The sequence below is a fragment of the Narcine bancroftii genome, chromosome 13 (genome assembly GCF_036971445.1).
Source record: "Narcine bancroftii isolate sNarBan1 chromosome 13, sNarBan1.hap1, whole genome shotgun sequence".
NCBI classification, from domain to species: Eukaryota; Metazoa; Chordata; class Chondrichthyes; order Torpediniformes; family Narcinidae; genus Narcine; species Narcine bancroftii.
In genome coordinates this window covers 65,943,944-65,955,479 of record NC_091481.1, presented here as the reverse complement: position 1 = coordinate 65,955,479, position 11,536 = coordinate 65,943,944, and positions in this window count along the sequence as shown.

Genomic DNA, 11,536 nt, shown 5'->3' with positions numbered 1-11,536 from the left:
GAAGTGCTGGATAAATCCCCAGTCGAAGGGTTGGGTGAAAAGGGTGATGAGACTGAGGGGGTTTCCTGGGGGCATGGCCAAGCTGGCCTCCTGAATCAGCAGGCATGTGGGTTTGAAAACTTCCTCCCAAATGGGGCAGGAAGTGAAAGGGGGGCGGGAGATGGACTGATGGACTGTTCTGGACTGGAGCAGCGCCCAACTTCCCTCTTTCCCTGCTGACTGTGCTGAGCCTCCAGCCTGCATACCAGTCCGGGACCAGACCTACGGTAGATGTATGAATAGCAACATTGTGGGCAGCCGTCCAGCCCATCGGTGAGGCTGTTCCTGGCGAGGGACTGAATAGCGGTGATGCCAATGTCAGGTGGCTCATCACGTACAACAAATGGATGATGGTGGTCAACAGAGGGGATCTGATCATTAATTTTGTTGGGTTAAAAGATTAGGGACCTCATTGGCAGCTGTTTGTTCAGGGTGCGGGACGTAAAGTGAAAAGACGATAAAGCTAAAAGACAAATCACTTCACCCCACTCTAACTGACAGCAGAGGAGCGAACTCAGTCGTTCAGAGGAGGAAGTATCAATGAAGAGAACGATGACTGGTGATATTATTCCAAGTGTCGCAATGTTACTTCCTCAAAGATGTGGGGGAGGGCCTGCATTAAGCTAGGGGTGACTCGCAGATTGCCAAATGGCCAATATGCGAGGTGGCCAGTGTTGTTTGGGACAGAGTGTGTGTTCTCATTGGGAGCCCGTGCCCCCCCACCCACCAGGGACCATAGCACTTTGTTTTCTTTTCACCTCACACATAATTAGTTTTTATGTGTTTTTTTTTAATGTACTGTATATACTCGTGTAGCAATTGAATTTTGTGGACAAATGTTTAGGGTGAAATTCAGGCTATTATATACTTACTACATTTGACCATGCTAATTGCTTGCGTCGGTCGGGGCATTGAGGACTCAGGTGGGCAGGCGGGACCAGGTAGGCCCAGTTTGTGTCTGGGCGTTGGAACCTCAGGTAGGTGGGCGGGAACCGGGTGGCAAGGCCGTGTCCAGGCGTCAGGAGCTTGGGTGGGCAGGTGGGTGGCTAGTACTTAGTTGAAAAGTCCGTGGTCAGGGCATCGGGAGCTCGGGTGAGAAGGCGGGTGGCTGGTACCTAGTCGAGAAGTCCAAGGTCAAAAATGTGGGTGGGTGGATCGATGTTTACATGGTATCGACTATTATATATGCGTATATACAGTAGGAGAGAAGGACGGAGGAAGCCAAAATGTGACTGCTTTATGGGGGGGGGGGCATAAACTTTGCTCCTGGAGGGAGGGAGGGGGCATTCATAGCCAAAAAAAAGGTTGAGAATGGCTGGTCCAAGGGTCTTTAGTTGTGGAAGACGCAGAGAATTAGGAAAGTTTATGAGTCCTGCCAAGAGCTTTGGAGACCTAGGTTCGATCCTGACCTTGGTGCCTCCTGTGTGGAGTCTGCATGTTCATCCCCTCACTGCTGGTGTTTCCTCCCACATTCCACACTCAAATGCACTTACACACGCGCACGTACACTTACACACATACTCACTTACACTCACATGCACTTACACACACACACACACACACACACACACACACACACACACACACACACACACACACACACACACACACACACACACACACACACACACACACACACACACACACCCATTGTGGTTCAGGATTAATTTTGACTTTTATCATGCTCCTCTGAAAAAAGAATATTTTCTTGCACTGAAGGTGCTGTATAAATGGAGGTAAGAACACAAAATGCTGGAGAAACTCAGCAGGTCAAACAGGATCCTTTATGTAACAGAGGTGAAGACATTTCGGGCTGGAGCCCTGTCACAGGACCAGCATTTCGGGCTGGAGCCCTGCATGAGTGGTGGGTGCTGTTCGTGCTGCGTTGTATTGTTTTCTCATTAATCTATTCTCCGGATTTAATCTTCCCAACTAATCCCTCGTTCTTCAACTCTATCCATCTGCCCACCCAGCCAGTAACTCCAACCTCTCCCCTTTCCTGCCCTTCTCTTTTCCCTTCCATTCCACATTCCAGCTCTCACTCGACAGCTTCGGATTCCTTCCTCCTGTTCTCACGGACCAATAGCCCCAAAAAAGCTTCTCTAAAACAAAGCTCGCAGGTTCACGTGAGAAAGACTCTCGGCCCCTCTCCAAGTTGGTGTGGATTAATTTAGTCGAACATGTGTGGTAGTAGGAAAGTGAGGGAAGGAGAGAGTAAGGCAGACATTGTAAAGGAGGTGGTGATAGAAAGAGACAGGGAGGCAGAGAGAGGAAAAGAAGATAGTGCAAGATAACAAAGGCAAGAAATAGGGAGGAGGGTGAGAGGAGCACAGAGGAAAGGGAGAGCGGAAAAAGGGAAGATAGAGAGGTGAGAGAAAAGAGACGCTGAAAGAGGGTGATGATCAGAAAATAATTAGGACCGAAGAGGAGATGCATGGTCTCCCTCTGTGAATGATCGCTCAGCCACGTCAGTGCATGTTGCATGTCCAGCAGGTGAGATTTTTCTCTGATTCATTTTTATAACAATGAATATTGTACATCTAATAGAAGGGTGAAAACGACGAAGGGTTACGAGGTTCCACGTAACATGAAAGATATCTCCAGGGATTGGATTTTTTAAATCATTTGAGGAATACAGATGCATAATTCCCTGAAAGTGGCATGATGGGTTGATAAGGTTGTAAAGCGAGTTTTGGCTCATGAATCAAAGTTGGGACGTCATAGTAAAGTTGTACAAGTCATTGGTGAGGCCACATTTGGAGTATTGTGTGCAGGTTTGGTCACCGAACTACAGGAAAGGTATTAATAGGATTGAAAGGGTGTAGAGAAGATTGACTAGTATGTTGCCCAGACTTCAGGAACTGAGTTACAGGGAAAGGTTAAACGGGTTAGGACTTTATTCCTTGGAGCGTAGAAGAATGAGGGGAGATTTGATCAAGGTCTTTAAAATGATGAGGGGGACAGACAGAGTAGATGCAGGTAGGATTTTTCCACTGAGGGTGGGTGAGGTACAAACCAGTGGATATAGGTTAAAGCTGAAAGGAGAAAAGTTTGGGGGGGGGAACGTGAGGAGCAACTTCTTCACACAGAGAGTGGTGGGAGTGGTGAATGTGGGCTTAATTTTAATATTTAAGAAGAATTTGGACAGGCCCATGGATGGGAGGGGCATGAAGAGCTATGGTCTGTGTACAGGTCAGTGGGTCCAGGCAGAAAAATAGTTTGGCACAGACTAGAAGGGCTGAAGGGCCTGTTTCTGTGCTGTAATGTTCTATGGTTCTATGGATTTTTGTCTTTAAGATAACTAGTGGTGCCAGATTTAAGATAATAATCATTGAGAATCTTGGTCCATCAAGTTGGAAGCTTCAAGAACTGTGGCAAAAGAGATTGTTACGAACCACACATAACGAGCAGCAATAGACAATGAACCAGACAGTATTTAATTTTAAAACACTAATTTTATTTCTAACTCTTAAACTATAGTCTTAACTTTTAAACTATCCTTAACACTAAATCTATCCCTGTGTGAGTGTGAGTGTGTGTGTGTGTGTGTGTGTGTGAGAGAGAGAGAGAGAGAGAGAGAGATACCCAAAACGTTACAGTTCAGGCCAAAATCTAGAAAGTTACTTCAAAGTTCAGTCTTTCCAATTCAGTGTTGAAGCAGTGGCCTTTGAAATTTGATCCCCAGAATTAATGTTGAACTGATGGGAAGACTGGAATTGCATTTGAAGAAATGTCCATCCACACGAGCTGTGGTCTTACAATTCCTGGTCCTCTTTCAGGCTAGGCTCAAACTGGGCGGCCTTCATGACCCTGACACTGGTCTCTCCAAGTGGCCTTCACTGTTAGTCACACTCAAAATGAAGCACTTTGCTTCCCAAAAGGCCCTCCTGACACAGGTCCATCTACCGAAAAGGTCCAGTCACTTACAGAGCTGGCTTTGCTCTGAATTCCACAAAATGGCTGGACACAAGAGCTGCTTCAAGAAGATGCTTTCTCTTCAGCCATCAGAATGGCTCCCCCTTTGCCAAATCACAATGTCTTTGCAAATGTATCGAATCTGGCACAGACTGTGACATATCTTCCCTCAGTTCTTCCAACGTATCGAATTGTCACTGGGCTGTGGCTTGTGTTGTGATGGTGCTTGTGTGAAATGTTAACTGTGACCCTCCTGTCTATGCGATCCCTTACAGCGATAATCCCATTTTTACTAAAACGGGAGCTCGTAATAAGATAAAGTATTAGGTGGGTGGATCCGGTGGGATTTGACACAGAAGAGTGAGGAGAGGGGGATAGGAAATGAAGAGGAAACATCTACACAGGGCAGAGAAATGATACAAACCAGACCATAATGATGATCAGTTTATTGTCATACACATTGTATGATGCAATGAAATTCTGACTTGCTGCAGCTGAACAGGAACTTTGTAAAAAAAACCTGTATTGGTATACTTAATTTAATTAAAAACAGACAATTTTAATACAAAGGAAATAGATTGATTAATTAATATTCACAGTTATCCCAGAGCAAAAATAAGTGACTTTCAGTCGTGCAGGCTGTCCTTTTGTGGTGTCTGAGCAGTCTATGATTAGAACCGTAGAACACTACAGCACAGAAAACAGGCCATTCGGCCCTTCTAGCCCGTGTCAAAATATCATTCCGCTAGCTCCATCGACCTGTCCATAACCCTCCAGACCTCTCCCATCTATATAGTTTATCCAATTTATTCTTAAAATATAAGAGCGAGCCCGCAGTCACCTTGTCAGATGGCAGCTTGTCCCACCCCTCTCTGAGTGAAGAAGTTCCCCCTAAACCTTTCACCCTCAAGCCATGTTATTTATCTCTCCCAATCTCAGTGGACCTGCTCTGTCTACACCCCTCATAATTTTGAAAACCTCTATTAAATCTCCCCCTCATTCTTCTATGCTCCAAGGAATAAATTCCTAACATGTTCAACCTTTCCCTGTAACTCAGTTCCTGAAGTCCTGGCAACATCCTAGTAAATCTTCTCTGCACTCTTTTCAATCTTACTGATATCCTTCCTTTAGTTTGGTAACCAGAACTGAAGTCACCCAACCAGGCTCTAAGAGCATTAGGGTATCCAGCCCGTTGAGCCTGCTCCGCCATTCATAGCTGATCTGATGATGGGCTCATCTCTTTTCCCCATATCCCTTGATTATGTAAAAATCTATCCAATCTCGTCTTAAAAATCAGAATCAGAACGTTATTGTCATGAACAAGTCATGAAATTCAGTGTTTTCTGGCAGCGTCATAATGCAAACATTCATATTATAACCATCTTACAACGTTACTAGAAAAAAATAACAATAATAATGTACAAAAAGTGAGGCCGTGTCTTTGGTTCATTGCTCATTCAGGAATCTGGTGGCAGCGGGGAAGAAGCTGTCCTTGTGCCACTGAGTGCTGGTCTTTATGCTCCTGTACCTTTTCCCCGATGGTAGCAGAGTGAAGAGGGCATGGCCTGGGTGGTGGGGGTTTTTGAGGATAGGGATGCTTTTTTAGGACTGCCTCATGCAGTTGTCCTTGATGGAGTGAAGTCTGGTGCCTGTGACGACGCAGGCTGAGTTAACGAACCTCTGGAGTTTATTCTTGCCTGAGAGTTGGTGTCTCAGAACCGGCAGTGATGCAGCCAGCTAGAATGGGCTCCATGGTACACCTGTAGGTTTACACCTGTATATTTACTAAAGTAGCCTCCACTGCTTCAATGGGCAGTGAATTCCACAGATGCACCTCCCTCTGGGGAAAAGCAGTTCCTCCTCATCTCTGTCCTAAATCTACTCCCCTGAATCTTAAGGCTTTGTCCCCTGGTTTTAGTCTTCCCCCACCAATGGGAACAATTTACCTACCTCGATCTTATTTATGCCTTTCATAATTTTATATATTTCTTTAAGAACCCCTCTCATTTTTCTACATTCCAGCAAGTACTGTCCCACTTCCACCCTGTATTCTAAAGGTATAAGTAAAGGTTCCATTATTTGAATGTAACATACATGAAATTCTTTGACCTTTGTCTACTGTAAGGCAGACAGAGAGTCAGCACTTTGCCCAGCGCCCCTCACTTGAAACCTACAGCACCTGGTGTTCCTGGTCAGTCTCCCCTCCAGGTACTGACCAGGCCTGAGCCTGCTTAGCTTCCAAGATCAGACAATCCCAGGCTTATTCAGGATATTCGGAGCTGTATTCGGACTCATCATTTGAAGTTATTCGGCCAACGACGGCGGTATTGTCAGCGAGTATCCCATCTCAACTCACCCATGCCTCCATCAGGTCTCCGCTCAGGCTGGTAGAGAGATATGACGTGGGGACAGGCCCTTCTGGCCACCCGGTCTGTGCCTATCCCAACCATAACCCCACATTCTCCATCTGAAGTGACTCTATGACTTGCTTCAACCCTAGGACTAGTTTACACCGACCCTCGCCATTGCTCACAGGGCAAGCGTGCCAACTCCACACAGAAGTTGCCGGGGTGGGGGGGGAGTAGTGGTGGTTGGGGTTGAGCCTGGCTCTCTGATGCTGTGAGGCAGTGGCTCTACTCCCTGCACTGCTGTCTATTCCAATGGAAACATGTCCATTCCCTAGCGGCCAAAGGTTTTTCATAAATCTGCGTGGTCTCTGACCGTCCCTTTAAGAAGTGAAGTCTCCAGGATTAGTTTGCAGATTAGTTAGAATGAATGTTAACAGACTAAATAAAAAATGTAGACTTAATAAGGACGTACAGGCCCCAGATGTTGCCCTTGATCTGATGCTTGTATTCCTAATCCTGTCAAGAGACTCTGAACCAGGTCTCAATCCCGAGACCGCAGCCACGCACAGGATATCTCCTTGCTCTTAGATCAGTGGATTGGTTGTTGCGAGCTAAATATAACTTAATTTATTTGAACGGCAAGGTAAATTTATTTTGATGCCTTGTTTATATTTTACTGTGCGTGGAAACACTGCAAGAACCGGGGCTGCTCAGCGGCACAGCTCGCAGATCCAGTCCTCGCCTCTGGAGCTGAGAGCGTTTGTGGAAATGGACGCTTGATGATGGCCAGTGTGGACTTGATGGGCTGAAGGGCCTGATTCCCAGCTGTACAACAACAATCGTAGAGCCTCCAGCTGTTCTGGGCTGGTCCCCTAGCTGAGAAGTAAGTTCACCAGAGTAATATAGAACATTACAGGCCCTTCGGCCCACAGTGTTGACCTATACAAACCCACTCAACAAACAAAACCTTCCCTACCTCACACCCATAACCCTCTATTTTTCTCGCATCTATCTGCCTGTCTAAGAGTCTTTTAAATGGCCCCTATCGTTCCAGCCTCCACCACCACCCCTGCATTCCAGGAACCCACAACTCTCTGCGTTTAAAAAAAACCCCAATTTACCGCTTATGTCTTCCCTAAACTTTCCTCCCTTCATTTTGTACACATGTCCCCTGGTGTTTGCTATTCCTGCCCTGGGAAACAGACACTGGCCATCCACCTTATCTGTGCCTCTCATAATCTTGTAGACTTCTATTAAGTCTCCTCTCATCCTTCTGCGCTCCAAAGAGAAAAGCCCCAACTCTGTTAATCTTGCCTCATAAGACATGTTCTCCAATCCAGGCAATACTCAGGTAAGTCTCCGTAGCTTCCACATCCTTCCTGTAATGAGGCAATCAGAACTGAACTCAATATTCCAAGTGTGGTCTGTCCAGAGTTTTATAGAGCTGGGTCACGACCCTTGAACTCAATTCCCTGACTAACAAAGGCCAGTGTACCTGGATAAGCAGGGTAGGAGAGATTGGAACGAGGGGTCATAAGTTAAGGGTTAGGGGGCAAAACGTTCGAAGCAACGTAAGAGGGAGCTTCTTCATTCAGAGAGGGGTGGCTGAGTGGAATGACCTTCCGGAAGAGGTGGTGGCAGCAGGGTCAATTTTTTCATTTAAGTGGAGGTTGGATGAGTGCATGGATGGGAGGGGGTGTGAGGATTATGGACAGGGAGCAGGTAGGTTGGACTAGTGGAGTTCACTGAAACATTCGACTATTACACGATATGTCTAAAAGTGTAAAAAAATGTTTTAAATCACAGCTTTAAAGCCCCGGTTCTTTAAAGCCAATCACCAACTGAGACACAGGTATTTTACGACACACTCTTCACAACCAGACTTGGTAGTCAACGGAGTCTACATTTTACAAATTCCCCATATTTTCACACTCCCACCGCTCTCTGTGTGAAGATGTTTCCCCTCAGGTTCCCCCTAACCGGTTCCCCTTTCACGCTTAACCCATGCCCTCAGGTTTGCATCTTACCGACCCTCAGTGGAAAAAGCCTACCTACATTTGCTCTGTCTGTACCCTTTATAATTTTAAAAACCTCGAGGAGGTACCTTGCACCGACCACATTCATGGGGGGCTTGTACAAGTTCTCTAGAGTGTCCATTGCACTCTTGTCCGTGGAGCAGTCTTTGGTTACCTGGAAGTTGCGGGGACCCAGCTTTAACTGGAGTAGGACCAACCTCTTCCGATCGGAGGCCAAGATCTCGCCCTCGTGTGCCTCAATGATTGCCTCGACCGCGTGCTGCCAGATCGCGAAGCGTGTCTGGGCTTTCGGGTGGCGCTGGTCGACCTCGAGGCTCCCTGTGCACAGGAGTTTTTCCATGGTAGCTGTGGGAAAATTTTGTGCATTAAATTGTGGTGCACTGTTAGACAGAATCAGACACACACAAGGTAAAGACTAAACAACAGGTTTTAATCCACAAAAACCTCTACAAAGCCAGGCTGGTTGTGACTGCAGCAACTCTGAGTGAGGCCTAAGGAGGCCGGCGCAGGCTTATATCCCAGAGTGTGATTGACACCCGACCGGGTGAGGCTTGATCCATTCAGGCTGACTGATTGGCAGCCGGCCAGGCGTTGTCCTGTCTTCTTACACTCCTACAGGTACAGAGGTTGCCCCCTGCAGTAGGCCGGTGGTGTACCACCACAAACTGTGTCTTGGATTTCTTCACATTTGTAGTCATTTTGATTCTTCACTGTTCAGAAAGCTGTAAAAACTATTTTTAACCACATTCACAACTTTTAACTTTGGGCATTAATTACTTCAACTGGGGAGAGGTGGAACTGCAGGTCTTCTTTCTACGCCATCTCGCCACACCTCCCTCATCCAATTATTCTTCTGGATTTATAATTACACACAGTTAGTTGAAGATCCCATTCTGTTTACTTTTCTGGCTCTCAACAGATTTTTAAAAATTGTAACCTAATGACCTTGGGGGGGAAAAGCCACAAGCTAATAAATACATTCCACTCCCTGCTGCTCTCTGTCCTCGCGTGATGCCAAGCTTAGGCCACCCCCAGGCTAGAGGAGCGACAGGCCACACTCCAACCAGACTGCATTAATGTTGATGTCTCTGGTCTCTGTTAGGCCCCTTGATGTTGGCCTCCAGTCCAAAACATCGGTTATGTATATTTGCTTTAGAAAGGATTCTGTTTGACCTGCTGAGTTTCTCCAGCGTTGCGTCTTTGCTTTGGCCACAGTGTCTGCAGATTTTCATTTTTACTTCTGTCGGGCCCCTCCCCATCTCTCTATCCCTTTCCCCATCCCTCTTTCCTCCAGCTTCCCCCCCCCAACCCCCCCCCCACCCCGTCCCTCTCCATCCAAAGAGATACGGTCCATCCCCATCACTTCCCAGCTTTGTTTCTCTCTTCTGCCCTCCCACCCTCATCCACCTGTTAGACTGTACTCGTCCCCCCACCCTGGCCCTTCTCTCCTCCCTTTCCATTCCGATGCCTGCCTGCTCTTTGCACGAACCTTGACCAAGGACTCCGGCCCGAAACATTGGTTTGATATCTTTGCCTCTTCCTGAGGCTGTGTGACCTGCCGAGTTTATTGTGGTGAGCTGTTAGCCAGAATCAGACACACACAAGGTAAAGACTGTACCACAGGCTTTAATCCACAAAGACTTCCACAGAGCCAGGCTGGCTGTAGCTGCAGCAACTCTGAGTGAGGCCTCGGGAGGCCGGCGCAGGATTATATCGCAGAGGGTGATTGACACCCGACCGGGTGGGGCTTGATCCATACAGGCCGACTGATTGACAGCCGGCCAGGTGTTGTCCTGTCCCCTTACTCTCTTGCAGGTACAGAGGTTGCCCCCTGCAGTTTCTTCTTTGGCTTGGCTTCGCAGACGAAGATTTATGGAGGGGGTAAAAAAGTCCACGTCAGCTGCAGGCTCGTTTGTGGCTGACAAGTCCAATGCGGGACAGGCAGACACGGTTGCAGCGGCTGCAGGGGAAAATTGGTTGGTTGGGGTTGGGTGTTGGGTTTTTCCTCCTTTGCCTTTTGTCAGTGAGGTGGGCTCTACGGTCTTCTTCAAAGGAGGTTGCTGCCCGCCAAACTGTGAGGCGCCAAGATGCACGGTTTGAGGCGATATCAGCCCACTGGCGGTGGTTAATGTGGCAGGCACCAAGAGATTTCTTTAGGCTGTCCTTGTACCTTTTCTTTGGTGCATCTCTGTTGCGATGGCCAGTGGAGAGCTCACCATATAACACGATCTTGGGAAGGCGATGGTCCTCCATTCTGGCGATGTGACCCACCCAGCGCAGCTGGATCTTCAGCAGCGTGGACTCGATGCTGTCGACCTCTGCCATCTCGAGTACTTCGACGTTAGGGATGAAAGCGCTCCAATGAATGTTGAGGATGGAGTGGAGACAACGCTGGTGGAAGCGTTCTAGGAGCCGTAGGTGGTGCCGGTAGAGGACCCATGATTCGGAGCCGAACAGGAGTGTGGGTATGACAACGGCTCTGTATACGCTTATCTTTGTGAGGTTTTTCAGTTGGTTGTTTTTCCAGACTCTTTTGTGTAGTCTTCCAAAGGCGCTATTTGCCTTGGCGAGTCTGTTGTCTATCTCATTGTCGATCCTTGCATCTGATGAAATGGTGCAGCCGAGATAGGTAAACTGGTTGACCTGCAGTAGGCCGGTGGTATACCACCACATTTATCCAGCACTTTGGTGCGTTGAACTACAATCACCATGTCTGCAGACATACTTGTTTAACCCAACAACTGCTGCTTATTGTGAATTCATAGCCCCACTTAAAAACAAAATCACTTCACCACCCCACCCAATTGTTCTGGCTCAGGGGTGGAGAGCTGACAAAAGCCCCGCTCCCACCCAGCCCTGCGGCGAATCCATCCCATCCGTGTCCCCGGTCTCCCCTCGCACAGGGAGTCGGTAAGTCAAGCATTCGAATCCTGGGGAGAGCATGAGAACCTGCACAAGGCCGTGTTTTGTAGAGCTTAATTGACTTGTACAGAGCTGGAGAAGATTTCTGAGATTGGTAGGTGGATAATGGGAAGATTAACACACAGATCTGCAGACCAAGTATCAAAGAATTCGAGTGTGATGGGTGAGCAGGATGGGACAGGCTAGGGCTTATCCAGGATGTGTTCCCTGCCAAACATTTGCCGAAGCCTCGATAGCCTGGCCTTCTACTCAGAATTGGATCCACAACTTTCTCTG